Raw genomic sequence first — 18,567 nt, forward strand, 5'->3', positions numbered from 1 at the left:
CAAATTAAACGTAGCTTCATTCGGACATCATTTTACCGTTTCAATGTACTGATAATGTTGAGGAGAATTCTAAATGCCATGTTGGACGTGGCTGGAGAAAACATGATGAAGTCAAGACCAATCCAAAAAAATTAAAATGCACCAAGTTACTCAAATTCAGCATCATGCTGTACAAGACCATGAGCTGCGGAGGAGATCATTTAAAGGGACTGTCAGCACAGAATGACTGTTCAAACTAAGCACAGGCATTCAATGCAACCCTGACGTGGCAAACATTTAAAAAGGCACCTTCCCACCTACTGGTTTTCCGTTTCGTTATTCCCTTCTCTGGTTTTATAAGGCGAGATCTGTCAAAGAAAAGGGGAGTGGGGTGGAAATAGATAAAAAAAAACAAGTAGGTGGGAAGGTGTATGTGCGTGATTAGCTCTCCCGTCAAGCACCGAGCGCCTGTACTTGGTTTGGACAGTCATTCTGTGCTAACAGTCTCTTTAAATGGTGGAGCCATGTCTGACAAAGTTCTCACAAATCATCAGTTGGACAGGGGAGCACAACCGACACCTATAATTTTTCATCTCCTCCTCGCCCGTATGCCCACAGTGAGGAGTTGGAATAGGGCAGCTCTCAAGCATTCATACTTCCATACTATTCAACGTCACTGGACTAATTGGAACGATTTCAACGGAGAGAAGTACAATTGCTCTACTGCTCCTAAGAATCTACGTCCTGGTGATCACCGAGGGTCCCATTGGTGGGGCCTCAACAATGAAACATTTATCTTCTATAGGTTTCCAACAGTGGCTTTGGTAATTGCACCTTTTACAGCATGCGGATCTCTTCTATTGGCTTTAAAGGGAACCTGTCACCATGAACATGCAGTCCTATCTGCAGGCAACGTTTATAGGGCAGAGGTAGCGGAGCAGATTGATATTTCATTTTGTGATAAAATATTCAGTATAATCTGTGTATTAAACAGTTAATCCTCTCCTCTTTCTGATGTTTTCAGTCCAGTGGGCGGTCCTATCAATGACTGACAGCTATTAGCGATGAGCGAGTTTATTCGTAGCTTGGGTTTTCCCAAGCACGCTCGGGTGGTCTCCGAGTATTTGTAATTGTTTGGAGATTTAGTTTTTGTTGACGCAGCTGCATGATGTACGGCTGCTAGCCAGGCTGAGTACATGTGGGGGTTGCCTGGTTGCTAGGGAATTCCCACATGTATTCAAGCTGTCTATCAGCTGTAAATCATGCAACTGATGAGATGAAAACTAAATCTCCGAGCAGTCACAAATACTCGGAGATTACCCGAGTATGCTCAGGAAAACCCAAGCAACGAGTATACTCACTCATCACTAACAGCTATCTCTACACACACTTCTACAAAGAAAGCTGTCAGTCACTAATCAATCCGCCCACTGGACTGAAAATCTCAGAAACCGCAGAGGATTAAATGAAGAAAAAAATATTCAGTATCACCCGAGTTATCACAAAACTAAATATCAACCTGCTCAGTTACCCTGCTCTATAACATGGTGCCTGCAGATGAACGTAATTTTCATGGTGACAGATTCCCTTTAAATACACATTAATACAATAGCATCCAGGTAACAGATATAAAAAAAAGTCCTGTTTCTTGTTAAAAAAAAAAAATAAGCATTTCGTTTTGTAAAGGCCTTCCGCTTCCGAATATGGCGCAGTTTTTTGTTTCTGCACCTCTCCATTGCTGAGATATGGCCATCTCTTTCCTAGATAGAAATCTCATCTTGTTAGTCAATGGGGTGTGATCCTTAAAAAGATGTTAAGAAGAGTTGAGGACCACGCGCACTTGGCTATAAACAACTCACTTTACATAGAGGGATAAGGAGGCTATAGCTCAGGAATGAAGAGGAGCAGAACTAAACAAAAACAGCAGACTGAGGAGACTAGCAGCATTTGCACCAGGTGGGGACCGCTCCTCTTTAAATAGATCAGCGAGTTATTACAAAACCCAACAGATTTGTTTTTCTGAGTACAGAATTACTCTGCTACTAAATGGGAGATGGGTCTTATGTTTTATGTACCACGTGCCAAAATCAATTTTTGTGGAGACATGCAATGCTTTAAATCTTCTTAACATTTGACAAAAACTACATTTAAAGGTAAAATGTTAAACCAATCGTTACAGTAACGGCAGATTATACTAAACTGGAATTCTATGGATGGCTAATAAGCACACTGAACAGACTATCCTCACACTTCCACCATGAATGATAAAAGGGCAGTACTGACTTACAAAGCAATGGCAGCTTGTTAGACTGTGCCATGACAATGATCGCTGCTAGCCCAGCCACCACCTATCCGAGAAGTAATGAAAACAAGAGATAAAATAGTAGAAATCAGAGAACAAGAGCTAATCTCTACTATGCTTCCGTTTCCTGCCTAGCGATCAATGAGGGGCTGAGCTTCTTCTGGTCTCCGATAGAGCGGGTGATGGGCTGGGCACTCCTAACCATCCAAACAGGTTTTGAACTTTCCGTAGGACTGTATTAATGTGCAGTCGTAAAATATGGCTGATCACTAACATACTAGTGGGAAAAACTATTTCATTGACGTATAGAAGGTCATCTGTTAAGGTAAAGATGCATGTGTGTGTATGTAATAAATGCTATTTAGGCCGCTTTACCGTCAGTCGCTACCCAATATGAGGAGGGCAGGAAGAAAGAAAATAAGGGAATTAAAGAACAAAAACAAGGAATAAAGGAAGGAATGAGAAAGGGAAGGTAGGAAAGAAAGAAGGAAACGGAGGGAAGGGAGACAATTAAGGAATCAAAGAATAAAGGAAGGGAAGGTAGGATAGAAAGAGAAGGAAAGGGAGGGAAGGGAGAAAATACAGGAATAAAGGAAAGGGAAAGCAGGGAAGGAAGGAAAGAAGAATAGGAAGGAAGTTCCTGGCCGGGCATAAGTTGCTGTTGGCATGGCCTGTGATGTCCCCTATGAATAACTCCATATTTAATACCACGGGGTGCCAAGCACTAATATAGGGACAGAGTTGAAACCCCCAGCACCGAGCCTGGAAGTCGGGGACCATTTGCTGTGTACTATGATTCACATTAATAATGGAAAGTAAAATCTGGAGCTAGTCACAGCACAAGGACAAGTCAAGTTAAACAGACACGCTCGCTCCATATATGTATATACATCGCTAGGAAGCAGTACCCGGAGATATTCTTTATACGAGGCGCTGGTATGCTGCACTTGGATATCCTTGGAGAGGAGACTAGACAAGTTGGAACGAGAGAGACGCAGCAATGTCGGACAGCTCTTTGGTCTGTCTTGGATAAACAGAATTTCACAGGCAAGAGACTTGTTGAACTTGGAATAGTAGAACTTTCTAAAAGGAAGATAAAACATTACAGAAAGCCAAGACTAACAGAAGCTGGGGAACAGTAAAAGGAATATATGGTTTAAACACTTCTCCCAGAGCGCTATAAAGTGGATATTAACCATTAACATTCTGCATGGTCTGCGGGCAGAAGCCATCATGTGTATTACATTCGCCATAATAAACGTGAAAAAGACCGGTTAATGTGTGTCACAAATCGAAGCATCGTTGAATGAAAATGACACCATTTACCTTTCAGCATGTAGATTTACTAATTAGCGGGCTTTCTGCCTGGCTGGAGATCAACCAGCGCGCACCCAAACCCCATGATGAAGTGCGATATTTTATGTTTCGCTTACCAGGTGGAGAAGACATTAGGATTGCTGTCTGAGCAGTATATTTCTATATGTATATTAAAAATAAAAAAAGACAATATATTGAGGCTGCTATACGCTGCCGAATGGTGGGGGTCCAGGGCCTATGACCCCAATGATTGGTCAAAACACCACTTTGGTGCCCTTAGAGACGTTTCGACCTATTATAGGCATTTACATTTTTTTTTTTTTTTTTTTAATGAAATGATAGGTACCTTTTAAAAGCACTATAGCTCTATAAAACACCAGAATAACCAAATGCTAAGTAATTAGTATTGCCAGTGGCATAATTATAGCAGTATTATCTGACAAAGTTGTGACCAGGACTCTTAGGTTCAGTTTCCGCTATGAGTTTTTGGTGAATTTTTGAAGCAGCATATTTCACTACACAAAAAAACTCAGCGTCTTACAGCAAAGTAAATGGAATTTATACAAATATCAAGGCCACGATGATCTATTTACGCTGCGTCAATTGACTGCAATATGTGTTTGAAATCCGCAACATGGTAATTTCTCTCGAGGGCACACTGGGGTTTGTGTGGATTTTTCTCATACAATTGCATTATATGAAAAGTATCTGCAGGTAAAAAACGCATATGTGTTTTCGTTGCAAAAATGCATGAAAAACATATGTAATCTGCACGAGACCATCAATAAAGATTTCTTAAAGCCAAATAAAATCTAAAAAATAAAATAGCTTTATTTAAAACATGACATACATAAAAGACAACAAAAATGCATGTAACAGAGTACGTTCCGAAATTCTGCAAAAAAACCCCAAAAAACTGCAACACCAAAAATTCACAAAGTTCTCGTGGGCGGGTAGCCTTAGACCCCAAGCTTCCAGGCATTGTAACATCTCTAGTTACATCCCTGTTTATTATAGGAGCCTTTAACACCCCTGCACAGCAGGGCGCATGTACCATAGAGGCAGCCAACGCAACCTCTACATCGCAACCACTACATCGCCCTTGGGGAGAGCGGCCCGGCCAAAGATACTTATCTTGCTGTGTGGATGCAGTGCTCTCCTCTTTCTAGTCCTACAATGCTGGTAAATAAGGATCCTGGCAAAAGGATATGGGGCAAAAAAGCAATATCTTTCTGTCTCAGATGGTTAAGGTTTTGGTGGCATTAGCCTGTGTTACAAGGAGGCAGGAACGTACCTTGGGGGGTGATGTTGCCCCATAGTAAGGTTGAAGTGAGAGGCAGACAGATGTATACATACTAGGAAATTATTTAAAGTATTCTTGCACAAGATCATTATTGAATTCTTGGGGCCAGATTCATCAAAAGCTTCCACACCAGAATTCTGGAGTCCAAGCTTTGAAAAGTAGCAAAATTTAAGCGCAACTCAGAGTTGGACCAACTGTTGGCGATCTCACGCCAGTTTCTCCCAGCTCAGGTAAAATGAGCAGAGCTGGAGTGTGATGAGGGTTTGGCAACCAATGCTCATCAATTTCATGGCAAGCGGCGTCAACTGCTAAGCCACAAATCTTACTCCAGCATGTGCCTCTTCATGAATCAGGAGCGTCTGACTCCAGCACATCTCCCTCATCAAGACCGGAGGCAACAAAGCCAGTCTTAATTCATCAAACCCTTGGTGTGGGAGAATTGTTCCTTCAAAAACAATCTCAACTATTCAGAGCCAAAATACTAAACGCTTTCTTCTCACTGAAGGATTCTCTGGAGAACAGTGAGAATGAGCTTTGGAGTCGGTAAGCCAAACCTCCAACTCTGACTTCTCGACTTCCCTAACTCGACTCCCCAGCCCTGGTCACTACTGAGCTTGTACATAAAGTGCAGCACAGATTCATCTCAGCTATGACTCCCCAGCCCTGGTCACTACTGAGCATGTACATAAAGTGCAGCACAGATTCATCTCATCTACGACTCCCCAGCCCTGCCTCACTACCTCACTTGTACATAAAGTGCAGCACAGATTCATCTCCACTAACAAAGGAGATCCTTAGATCAGGAACAGAACAGACATTTATAGGATATTTCATGTCTTTCCCAAATTCTTATGAAAACATTTACAGCTAATCCTGCACTGTACTACTGTACCCAATGTATTATATATTTCATGAGCTTGCGTCGGTCCATTTTATACCGACTCCACAACTGACTCCACAGCCCTGCAGTTCACACTCCAATCATTACAGTAAAAAACCTGGGCACATCTTGTGCCATCACTGCAAGACTGATTACCCCAAGATACCCATCTATCAGATGCAACCACCTAAGTGCCATGTAATAAATATTTGCAGTGCTGCAGAAAAGTTTTAGGCAGGTGTGGAAAAAATCCTGCGAAGTAAGAATACTTTATATTTATACACACACTTTTTTATCTATATCCTTGCAATTCAACCAACTCTCTAAATTCTGCAAGCTTTTCACCGCCAAATCAATGTGTGTGTGGCCGACCAAAATATGGAGGCGATAGGCAAAGGCAGCGAGCAAAATATTCTGGCAGTTATAGACTACTCTTCTCCTTTAAAGGGTAACAGAACACTGAAGTGGGTCACCCACCAAACTGCATATAGTAGTAATATATGAACCTAAAAAAAACCCTCACCAGACCCACAAATAAAGCCTAGATCCACAGGACCCTAAAAGGGGGGGTCATAGACCAGGGGTCTGTGCGTAAGAAATAGAGGTACAGCAGAAATATATACCAATGTGAATTTATTAAAGTATCAAATATACAAAACAAATAATTAAGGAAATAACACGATTTAGACAATACGGGTATTGGAGAGGAGCAGCTAAAAGATGGCATGTAAAAGATGGTAAAAATACAATGCTGAAAATAACATGAAAGAAAATAGAGCAACCTACTCTGACTGCAGACCCATGAATATAAGAGGTCACGCCTCCTGACGAAGCCATTTAGGTGAAACGCGAGTTGAGGTTCCCCTCTCTGCCTGCAGTACCTTGCCATCTACCGCAACCATGTCTCAAGGTAACAGCATACTACTTTCAGTTCACCCACTGTATCTGTAACTACGCTGCTTTTACTTTGATATGTATTCCCTGTTAATTACTATATTCAGGAGACCACCATAGGGGTATATCCACTTTTATATCCTGTGCACACTTAGGAGTATTACCCCAGAGTATTATCTTATATTCATGGGTCTGCAGTCAGAGAAGGTTGCTCTATTTCCTTTCATGTTATTTTCAGCATTGTATTTTTACCATCTTTTACATGCCATCTTTTAGCTGCTCCCCTCCAATACCCGTATTGTCTAAATCATGTTATTTCCTTAATTATTTGTTTTGTATATTTGATACTTTAATAAATTCACATTGGTATATATTTCTGCTGTACCTCTATTTCTTATGCACAGACCCCTGGTCTATGACCCCCCCCCCCCCCTTTTAGGGTCCTGTGGATCTAGGCTTTATTTGTGGGTCTGGTGCGGGGTTTTTTTAGGTTCATATGTTTAGGCCTAGAGGTATGCCCCCTGTTGGCCGAGAGGGCACCATTGTTTAGGTTTTTTTTGCATATAGTAGTAAATCCATCTCCTAGAGCTGATGAAGCTGGTCTCCTTATTTTGATAATCCATGTCAGAATGCCTGTAACATTCTTTGTGAATCTTTTCCTACCCAACATTAAAAGCCTCATTTACATGGAAGGATTATAGATTCATTCTGATAGGCAATTTAAAAAAGCAGCTCGTATTGTGTAGTTGGTGCTAGTGGTCTTTATAGAAGAAAAATTATCAGATTTTCAAATGAGAATTCTATGTGAATTGAGGGGTCTGTAGTTTGGGATTTCAATTAATTAGCCCTCCCTGACAGATGAGATGTTATGGACATAACATGGATATCAAATTGACTCAAATGGTAAACCTATTTGGTGGCATTAATAAGTGATTAAACACATGTTGGCAAATTATCCTGCCTTAAGTCATAGCAACCGGAAAACACACTATCAATTTTTTTAGGAGCCTTTTGAATTAAAAAAAAAAAAAGGATTGTAAATAGCAGACAGCCCTTTAAAGGGAACCTGTCACCCCCAAAATCGGAGATGAGCTAATCTCACCGTCATCAGGGGCTTATCTACAGCATTCTGTAATGCCCATCGGACCCGGACCGCAGCGGGACCGCCCCTGGGTGAGTATAATCTAACCTCTTTTTCTCATCTTTCAGGATACTTTGGGGGCTTATCTACAGCATTACAGAATGCTGTAGATAAGCCCCTGATGATGGTGGGCTTACCTCATCTCTGATTTTGGGGGTGACAGGTTCACTTTAATTAATAACTAGGAGTTCTAACAGTGTTATGGCTTTACTGTGGTCATATTGCCGAACCATAGCTGGCTACGTACATTAGACAGCCGATGATCATAGGACAAATTCCCATCAAGACCCTCCCATACACAGACATGCTTATGAGAAAGCAGCAGAAAGTCATCTGGCAGCGGCATATTAATGTGCCAAACAAAAGAATCAGGAGTTTAAATTCCAGCAGCTGGGTCCTTTTTTTCCCCAGGCATCATCTGTCGTGGGACAGTCACGATACCTTGTTCAACAGTCGATGGTTGGTCGATCCCATCAAAAACCGTTGGGTTCGGCAAACTTTTCTCTACAGAGTATGGATGCCTTAAGTCTCCCATCTGGAGTACTGTAGTAGAACCAATGTCAATGGATAAAGATTAGGAGCCACATAATATTCCAGTAATAATGCTGGACAAAAAGTGTGGTCATGGGGGCACAAACCTATTCACTCCAGTACTGTGCCGTTCGTGCTCGCTCTATAAATCTGACAACAAAACATGGAATATCCATCAACCAAATGGAGCTTAGATGACAAATCAATATGATATGTAGTAAGTTTTGTAGGATCCATGGTGCCGACTGAATCTCTCAGATATGAAACCATCCCTTTAAGTAAAAATAACATTTTTACAACACCTTTCTGTTTGTATTTTCAGAGTAAAAACAAATCTGCCAAAAACCAGTAGGTGGCAGTAGCGCCATGCCGTGGCGTCCTACACGGTGCAGCGACATCTGGGTTCCATTATTTCCTACTTCCTGTCTCTTTTCAAAACAAACCGTTCTACATCCCATCTATGAACGCACAGAATATTATGAAACGTCCCAAATTATTTGGATTACAATAACCATCTGAATTTCGTTTTCCTTGATGAAACGGCAGTCCCTGCGGTGAACAGGAGAATTAGTTAGGCCTTTTTCCATTACTAACACTCCGCTATTTACTGGTAATACCGTCTACAGTGACTAACTCTAAAAATCTAAAAATCTGTTTTATTTTATGGAAGCCTCGGATTTCTCAATTTGCAGAAATGTGGCGCTCGGCATGAGACTCTGAGCTGCTCCATTAAAATTCCTGGTAGACGAGCAGCGCGTTGAGTATTGCAGTCATGTCGGCACAGCGCTCAACCATTTCCAGACTAGATTCTCAGAAATCTTTTTATCTTTTTTTTTCCCCTACTTGCTTATGAATTTACATCATCTTCATTGTATTCCATCACCGTGAAGCTTGCTAGATCGGCTTTGTCGAGTGTCTGGGGAAAAACAGCAATACATCAGCCAGACCTGGTGCAAATGATGTGGAGATTATCACTCTGATTACAGATTATAAAGGAAGACTTGGTTTTCCTACAGCAGTAAACGTCAGCAAGCCACAAGGCGGTAATGACCCTGCAGTGCCATTTTCATAGCATTGGATCATCAATGTCTTAAATACCAAAATCTGATATTTTCCTCAAAACATCCTATTTGAAATCCATTTTTTTGTGTCTGTACACATAGCAAATTATGGGCATCCCCAAAGGAATGAGTCACTCGAAAATTACCTATAGATTAAATGTTTTTAGGTTAAATGTATTTTTAAAAAGTTTGATAATGTTTAGTTTTTATATAAATATAAAAAAAATAATAATCTTGCAATTTTCACACTGGCCACTAGGCCTAAATTCAACTCAAACTTCCTGTTTGTTTTTATCCAGCAGCCAAGTGTAGACTAACAGCACTAGGCTGGAGCAACTCCTGATTAAGTATGTTCTGCTCATGCTCTGACCTGGGCAAGGGATTTTGTGCAGGGATGGGGGATTAGGTGAGCTGTGACATCACATAAAAGGCAACAAGACCTCCTTCTTGTACTTGTTTAATAAATTGTCCATCACATTATAACATGCACCAAAATCATTGCTTTTACAGTAAAGAATCCTCTATCTACAAAGGTCAAACAAAACGTAGCATAAGTCAGGTCAATGGGACCCTATCAAAATTTACCACGGCACTCGTGGTGTATATGGCTTGGTGCTAGTGTTGAGCATTCCGATACCGCAAGTATCGGGTATCGGAATTCCGATACCGAGATCCGATACTTTTGTGGTATCGGGTATCGGTATCGAAACAACATTAATGTAATAATGTGTAAAAGAAAGAATTAAAATAAAAAATATTGCTATACTCACCTCTCCGACGCAGCCTGGACCTCAGCGAGGGAACCGGCAGCGTTGTTTGCTTAAAATTCGCGCGTTTATTTCCTTACTTGAAGTCCCGGCTTGTGATTGGTCGCGTGCCGCCCATGTGGTCGCGACGCGACCAATCACAGCAAGCCGTGACGTAATTTTAGGTCCTTCAGGATTTTAAAATTACGTTCTGGCTTTGTGATTGGTCGCGTCGCGGTCACATGGGCGACGCGACCAATCACAAGCCGTGACGTCACGGGAGGCTGGACACGCGCGCATTTTAAAATGCGCGCTTGTCCTGCCTCCCGTGACGTCCCGGCTTGTGATTGGTCGCGTCGCCCATGTGGCCGCGACGCGACCAATCACAGCAAGCCGTGACTTAATTTTAGGTCCTTCAGGATTTTAAAATTACGTTCTGGCTTGTGATTGGTCGCGTCGCGGTCACATGGGCGACGCGACCAATCACAAGCCGTGACGTCACGGGAGGCTGGACACGCGCGCATTTTAAAATGCGCGCTTGTCCTGCCTCCCGTGACGTCCCGGCTTGTGATTGGTCGCGTCGCCCATGTGGCCGCGACGCGACCAATCACAGCAAGCCGTGACTTAATTTTAGGTCCTTCAGGATTTTAAAATTACGTTCTGGCTTGTGATTGGTCGCGTCGCGGTCACATGGGCGACGCGACCAATCACAAGCCGTGACGTCACGGGAGGCTGGACACGCGCGCATTTTAAAATGCGCGCTTGTCCTGCCTCCCGTGACGTCACGGCTTGTGATTGGTCGCGTCGCCCATGTGACCGCGACGCGACCAATCACAAAGCCGGAACGTAATTTTAAAATACTGAAGGACCTAAAATTACGTCACGGCTTGCTGTGATTGGTCGCGTCGCGGCCACATGGGCGGCACGCGACCAATCACAAGCCGGGACTTCAAGTAAGGAAATAAACGCGCGAATTTTAAGTAAACAACGCTGCCGGTTCCCTCGCTGAGGTCCAGGCTGCGTCGGAGAGGTGAGTATAGCAATATTTTTTATTTTAATTCTTTATTTTACACATTAATATGGTTCCCAGGGCCTGAAGGAGAGTTTCCTCTCCTTCAGACCCTGGGAACCATCAGGAATACCGTCCGATACATGAGTCCCATTGACTTGTATTGGTATCGGGTATCGGTATCGGATTAGATCCGATACTTTGCCGGTATCGGCCGATACTTTCCGATACCGATACTTTCAAGTATCGGACGGTATCGCTCAACACTACTTGGTGCACAAGCAGGATCCAGCCCCATAACATAGAGCACAGAGACTTCACACTCAAAAACCATGAAAACAGCATTCTATTTGTACAAGAGCTCTACTAAATCAAAAGTTTCGGTCTTACCCAACCTTCATCAGTAATACTGTGAGAAAGGACAAAACAATTACATAAAACATTTTGTTTGTCCTTTTTCACAGCACAGCATTACTGCTAAAGGTTGGATACGATCAAAAAGTTCGATTTGGTGGATTGCCTGTACGAATAAAAAGCAATTTTCATGGTTTTTGAGTGCCAAGTCTCTTTGCTATAGGTTAGTGTGACCCAACATACATGTTTACCTGCCCTCAAAAAATCATCAAGGTACACACTTTTTGAATTGTTATTACAAACATCTTAGAGAACTATTCGCAGATCTTCTGTGGATGTCGCTAGCGCAAATCTTATCTTCATTTAATCCCAAACAGACTAGATGTTGAGATCAGAAGTTGTCTCCAGGGAAGAACTGCAGCAAAAAAGCAATTCCTCTACATGGAAACGAGGCCAAAGGACTCAACTATACACTAAAATATAAGAAAATGGCAGGTTTTCTGGATTAACAAGTCAAAATGTGAAATAATTGGCTCTAACAGAAGGCAGTTTGATGCTGAAGTGTCTGCAGGCAACAGTGAAGCATGGTGGAGGGTCCCTGAAAACTTTGGGCTGCAGTTCAACAAAGGGAGTTGGGGATTTGAGCAAGATTAATGATGTCCTCAATGCTGAGAAATACAGGCAGATGCTTACACATCATACAATACTCCCAGGAGGGCTTCAGGTTGACTCAAAATTTATTCTGCAGCAGAACAACGACCCCAAACATAAAGCCAATGTCAATAAGATCTATTTTCACAGTACCGAAGAACAAGGAGTCCTGTAAATGATGATATGGACCCCACAGGGCCCTGATTTCCACATTGAGTCTGGCTGGGATTTCATGAAGAGACAGAAGGATTTGTGGTTATTCCTTTATGATGGTTAGTAACACCCTCCTTGCAGAGTTCCTTTAAAAACTGCATGTACACCGTGTTCCAAATTATTATGCAAATTGGATTTAAGTGTCAAAGATTTAATTGTTTTGTTTTTCAAATAAACTCACAGATGGTATTGTGTCTCAGGGCTTAATGGATCACTGAAATCAATCTTAAACACATATGATAATTAGATTTCCAGGTGATTCTAACTAAAGGAAAACTACTTAAAAATGATGTTCCACATTATTAAGCAGGTCACAGTTTTCAAGTAACATGGGAAAGAAAAAGGATCTCTCTGCTGCTGAAAAGCATCAAATAGTGCAATGCCTTGGTCAAGGGATGAAAACATTAGATATTGCACAAAAACTTAAGAGTGATCATCATACTGTGAAGGGATTTCTGGCTGATTCTGAGCATAGACTGAGTTCATGCAGATAAAGGCATAATGAGGAAGGTTTCTGCCAGGCAAGTTCATCGGATTAAGAGAGCAGCTGCTAAAAAGCCATTACAAAGCAACAAACAGATATTTGAAGCTGCTGGTGCCTCTGGAGTCCCTCGAACCTCAAGGTGTAGGATCCTTCAAAGACTTGCTGTGGTGCAAAAACCTAGTATTCGGCCATCCCTAAACAGTGTTCACAAGCAGAAACGGTTGTAGTGGGCCCAGACATACCTGAAGACTAATTTGCAAACAGTCTTGTTTACTGATGAGTGTCGAGCAACCATGGATGGTCCAGATGGATGGAGTAGTGGCTGGTTGGTGGATGGCCACCATGTCCCAACAAGGCTGCGACGTCAGCAAGGAGGTGGAGGAGTCATGTTTTGGGCCGGAATCATGGGGAAACAGCTAGTAGGGCCCTTTAAGGTTTCTGAAGGTGTGAAAATGACCTCTGCAAAGTATATAGAGTTTCTGACTGACAACTTTCTTCCATGGTATAAAAAGCAGAAACGTGCCTTCAGGAGCAAAATCATCTTCATGCTGACAATGCACCATCTCATGCTGCAAAGAATACCTCTGAGTCATTGGCTGCTATGGGCATAAAAGGAGATAAACTCATGGTGTGGCCACCATCTTCCCCTGACCTCAACCTTATAGAGAACCTTTGGCGTATCACCAAGCAAAAGATCTATGAGGGTGGGAGGCAGTTCACATCAAAACAGCAGCTCTGGGAGGCTATTCCAACTTCATGCAAAGAAATACAAGCAGAAACTCTCCAAAAACTTACAAGTTCAATGGATGCAAAAATTGTGAGGCTGATATCAAAGAAGGGTTCCTATGTTAACATGTAACTTGGCCCGTTAGGATGTTTTGGAGTTAAATAGCTTTTTTGTTCAGTGAATGTGACCTCCTAATGCTGCAAATTCCACAAATGAGCATTTTAAGTTCATTAAAACATATCAAATGTTTAGAAATTCTACTGTGCCTAATAATTTGGAACAGTGCATTTTGAGGTTTTATTCACTTTGGAGATTATACTGTTATCATTGGGAGGTTTCTTCAATAAAATTCGATGTATACTCTAACGGGTGATGACTTATTAGACTGACTGTCTTTTGCACCGACCATTTAGGAAAATTTGAGAAAAACATAATTTGCATAATAATTTGGAATATGGTGTAAGTGTAGAGAGAAGAACTGATGCTTTGATGGTGTTTTGAAGGTAAAGGGCATTCACACCAAATATTAATAATAATAATAATAATATTAATCTTTATTTATATAGCGCCAACATATTCCGCAGCGCTTTACAGTTTAACAGTTTCAAACACAACAGTCATAGGTAACAACGTTAACAATACAATAATAAAGCAAAATAAGATGACCCTGCTCGTGAGAGCTTACAATCTACAATGAGGTGGGGGAGATTACAAAGCACAGGTGTGTATTCACAATGATGTATTTACAATGATGGTCCAGCTATCTTCAGGGGGAGGGGGATAGATGGAAGTAGTGAATGGGCTACACACACACACACACACACACACACAAACATAAAATGACTTTGATTAGTTAACGTGGTAGGCCGCTCTGAACAAATGTGTTTTGAGCGAGCGCCGAAAACTATGCAAGTTGGTCCTAATATCTTGGGGTAGAGCATTCCAGAGGATTGGCGCAGCACGGGAGAAGTCTTGGAGTCGGGAGTGGGAGGTACGGATTAGTGCAGAGGTTAGTCGAAAGTCATTTGCAGAGCGCAGCGGGCGGCTAGGCCAATAGACCGAAATGAGGGAGATGTATGGGGGTGCCGCACTGTGGAGAGCTTTGTGGGTGAGAACAAGCACTTTGAATTGTATCCTGTAATGAATGAGCAGCCAGTGTAATGACTGGCGAAGAGTAGATGCATCTGAGTAACGATTAGCCAGATGGACGACCCTGGCTGCTGCATTAAGGATAGACTGGAGAGGGGAAAGTCGAGTAAGGGGGGGCCAATTAATAGAGCATTGCAGTAGTCCAGGCGGGAGTGGATTAGGGTGACAGTGAGTGTTTTTGTTGTTTCCATGGTGAGAAAAGGGCGGATTCTAGAGATGTTTTTTAGGTGTAAGCGGCACGAGCGGGCAAGAGATTGTATGTGGGAGGTGAAGGAGAGATCGGAGTCAAACATAACACCCAGACAGCGTGCCTACTGCCGGGTGTTATTATGGTGCCACCCAAGGAGAGGGAAATGTCAGATTTAGGGAGGCTAGTAGAAGGCGGGAGCAGAAGAAGTTCAGTTTTGGAGAGGTTGAGTTTCAGATAGAGAGCGGACATGATGTTGGAGACTGCAGACAGACAGTCAGTGGCGTTTTGTAGTACAGCGGGGGTAAGGTCAGGGGATGACGTGTATAGTTGTGTATCATCAGCATAAAGATGGTACTGAAAGCCAAATCTGCTGATGGTCTGTCCAATTGGGGCTGTGTGGAGGGAGAAGAGAAGGGGGCCAAGGACTGAGCCCTGAGGTACCCCGACAGTGAGAGGAAGAGGAGATGAAGTGGAGCCAGAGAACAGAACACTGAAGGAGCATTCAGAAAGACAGGAAGAGAACCAGGAGAGAGCAGTGTCCTTAATGCCTAGTGACTGGAGCCTAGAGAGTAGGAGAGGGTGGTCAACAGTGTCGAAAGCTGCAGAAAGGTCGAGGAGAATGAGCAGAGAGTGGTCACCGTTACATTTTGCTGTAAGAAGGTCATTGGTCACCTTGAGTGCAGTTTCTGTCGAATGTAGGGGGCGGAAACCGGACTGTGAAGCGTCTAGAAGGGAATGAGTTGAGAGGTAACGGGTAAGGCGGGAGTAGATCAGGCGCTCCAAGAGTTTTGAGATGAAGGAGAGATTGGAGACCGGTCTGTAGTTGTTTGTGCAGGATGGGTCGAGGATGGGTTTTTTTAGTAATGGAGTAATGATAGAGTGTTTGAAGGAGGAGGGGAAAATGCCAGAGGAGAGGGAGAGATTAAAAACTGTAGTTAGGTGAGTTGTGACGACTGGAGAGAGAGACTGGAGGAGGTGTGAGGGAATGGGGTCGGTGGTGCATGTAGTCGGACGAGAAGAAGAGAGGAGCTTGGAGACTTCTTCTGTGATGGGATCTATGTGGAGAGTGAGCCAGGGTACATGCAGGGAGGGATCAGAGTCATTGCACTTGGTGTCTGGGAGCGGATTTCCTGACGGATATTGTCTATTTTCTCTATAAAGTGGGAAGCCAGGTCATCAGCACAAATGACTGTGATAGGGTCTTGTGCTTTTGGCCTGAGGAGGGAGTGAAAGGTGTTAAAAAGTTTTTTGGGGTTGTTGGATAGTGAGGAGATCAGGGTGGTGTAGTAGGACTGTTTGGCGAGGTGAAGGGCAGCGTATTAAGTCTTCTGGTGTGCATGTTTTCCTCCTCCATAAGCGTTCAGCACTATTAGAGCATTGCTGGAGAAATCGGGTTTGAGATGTGAGCCAGGGCTGTTTCACTCTGTGTTTGGAGGTTCTGAGGGTGAGGGGAGCTACTTGGTCAAGGGTGCTTCTAAGAGAGTCATTGTAGTGATGTACAGCCAGATCAGGACAGGAAAAAGAAGAGATTGGGGACAATGATGATTGTAGGGAGTCTGAAAGTATATGAGGGTTAATGGCATGTAGATTTCTGAATGTGTCGTAGGTAGGAGAGTGCTGGGGTGGGCGAGGAATTGTGAGTGTGAAGGATAGAATATTGTGGTCAGAGAGGGGAAGCGGTGAGTTATCTAGGTAGGAGATTGAACAGAGCCGGACAAAGACCAGGTCCAGGGTGTTACCATCTTTGTGTGTTTCAGAGGTTGAGAGCTGTGAGAGGCCTAGAGAAGTGGTTAGTTATAGAAGCTGGGATGCAGATGTGGAAGTGCGGCTGTTAATGGAGATGTTGAAGTCTCCCAGGATAAGGGTTGGTAGTTCTGAAGACATGAAGTACGGCAGCCAGGCTGAGAAGTGGTCCAGGAAGTGGGTGGGTGAGCCTGGGGGCCGGTATATGACAGCTACTCTGAGGGAGAGGGGACGTAAGAGCCTGATGGTGTGGACCTCAAAAGAAAGGAGTGAGAGTGATGGAACTGGGGGTATAACCTGGAACGTGAATTGTGGGGACAAGAGTATGCAGACTCCACCACCAGGTCTGTTTGTGGGTCTCAGGGAATGGGAGAATTGTAAGCCACCATGGGAAATGGCAGCAGGGGAGACAGTGTCAGTCCTGGATCCAGGTTTCAGTGAGGGCCAACAGATTCAGAGAGTTGCTCACAAAGCAGTTGTGCAGGAAAGGAAGCTTGTTACATAGAGACCGTGGATTCCAAAGGGCACAATTGAAAGAGAGAGATGAGGGAGTGCAAATAATATTAATAAGGTTAGTATGGTTTTGATATGAGGGTAGCGGTTGAGGTTGGGGGATGGGGATCGGGGTTGGGGAAGATGTCCCCCGAAATCAGTAGGAGTAAGAAGATAAAAAGCAAGTAGTTTTTGGAAGTGTATTAAGTTTTTTTGTGCAGTGTGTTTGGGCAAGATGGGCTGAGGTGGGAACATAGGAGGATAGGAATAAAGCACATGGATAGAAGGGAGAGCAGAGTGTGGGTTACCTCACTCCTGCCCTGACTAACTGACATGGAGTAACTGCTGTACTACGACGCTTATCTTCGTGACGCTTTGCCTCTGATGCGTGCACCCCTAAGGATGGTTCTAAATTTATAGTCCAGACTGCTGGTTCAGAAGAGATGGATTGTGGGACCAGGGTGGGGATAATTTGGCAGCTGGGGCCAGCACACCAGGGGGCGGTAAAATGATCAAACACATTGTGGCTGGCAACACGCTATAACACCTTCCACCTGATAGTATCTAGAGTGGCCACAGTCATGGATATACATCAAACAGTGAGTAAATCGTACAATGCAACAAATGAATTATACCAATCATTAAGCAGGCACATTAAAATATGTTGCTAGATGGTAGAGTGGCAGATGACAGACAGCAGACAGAAAGCAGAGGGAGTTTATACCATTAGAGTCTATTGCAGCAGATGAGACAGCTATCAGAGGTAGGAAGTTGCACCATTTGAATGTATTGCAGGAGACAAAGCAGAAGGATATTGATTTGATTTAGCTTTCTCTTCTGCTTATTCACTTTGCAATATGTTAATTGATAAAAATAAACTGCTAAAGGGAATCGGTCTGTGGGCTCGACCATCCAAAGCTATCAGTATGGGTATGCAGGTCATAAAAAGTTGAATAAAACGACACCTTGATATCTGTGATCCAATGTCTTATTAAGAAAAAAATTGGGTTCTCAGGAATAAGTAAATTAGCTGTTAAGATCTATGGGCCAGGCACAGATCTTGCGAATCCACCTCCAGAGATTATTTTAAATGAAGGGGGTGTTACCAGTGTGAGACATGCAATGACTGACAGTGTGATCTCCTGATCTACATGTCTCACACTGGTAACTTACCCCCTTTCATTTAAAATAATCTCTGGAGGCAATTCTCAGGGAGATCTATGTCCGGCCTTTAGATCTTACCTGCTCATTTGTATAAGAAAAATGTGGATTTCTCTGGAATAAGACATCAGACCACAGATATTAAGGTTTCATTTTATGCAACTTTCTACGCCCTACATGCCCATATAGATTGCTTAGGAGGGTTGATCCTATTGGTAGATTCACTTTTAAACATTCTTT

At 43.0% G+C, this 18,567-nt stretch overlaps 1 protein-coding gene and 1 long non-coding RNA gene across 2 annotated transcripts in view; one reads left to right on the top strand and one right to left on the bottom strand.

The window, feature by feature from the left end:
* The window catches only part of LOC143769835 (uncharacterized), a 259,674-nt gene that overhangs the window by 217,213 nt on the left and 23,894 nt on the right, over positions 1-18,567 (top strand). The window lies entirely within an intron of this gene.
* REEP3 (receptor accessory protein 3) overlaps positions 1-18,567 on the bottom strand; it is a 184,378-nt gene that overhangs the window by 23,600 nt on the left and 142,211 nt on the right. The gene's annotated exons all lie outside the window — the stretch shown is intronic.

Source organism: Ranitomeya variabilis, chromosome 4, assembly GCF_051348905.1.
Source record: "Ranitomeya variabilis isolate aRanVar5 chromosome 4, aRanVar5.hap1, whole genome shotgun sequence".
Lineage (NCBI taxonomy): Eukaryota > Metazoa > Chordata > Amphibia > Anura > Dendrobatidae > Ranitomeya > Ranitomeya variabilis.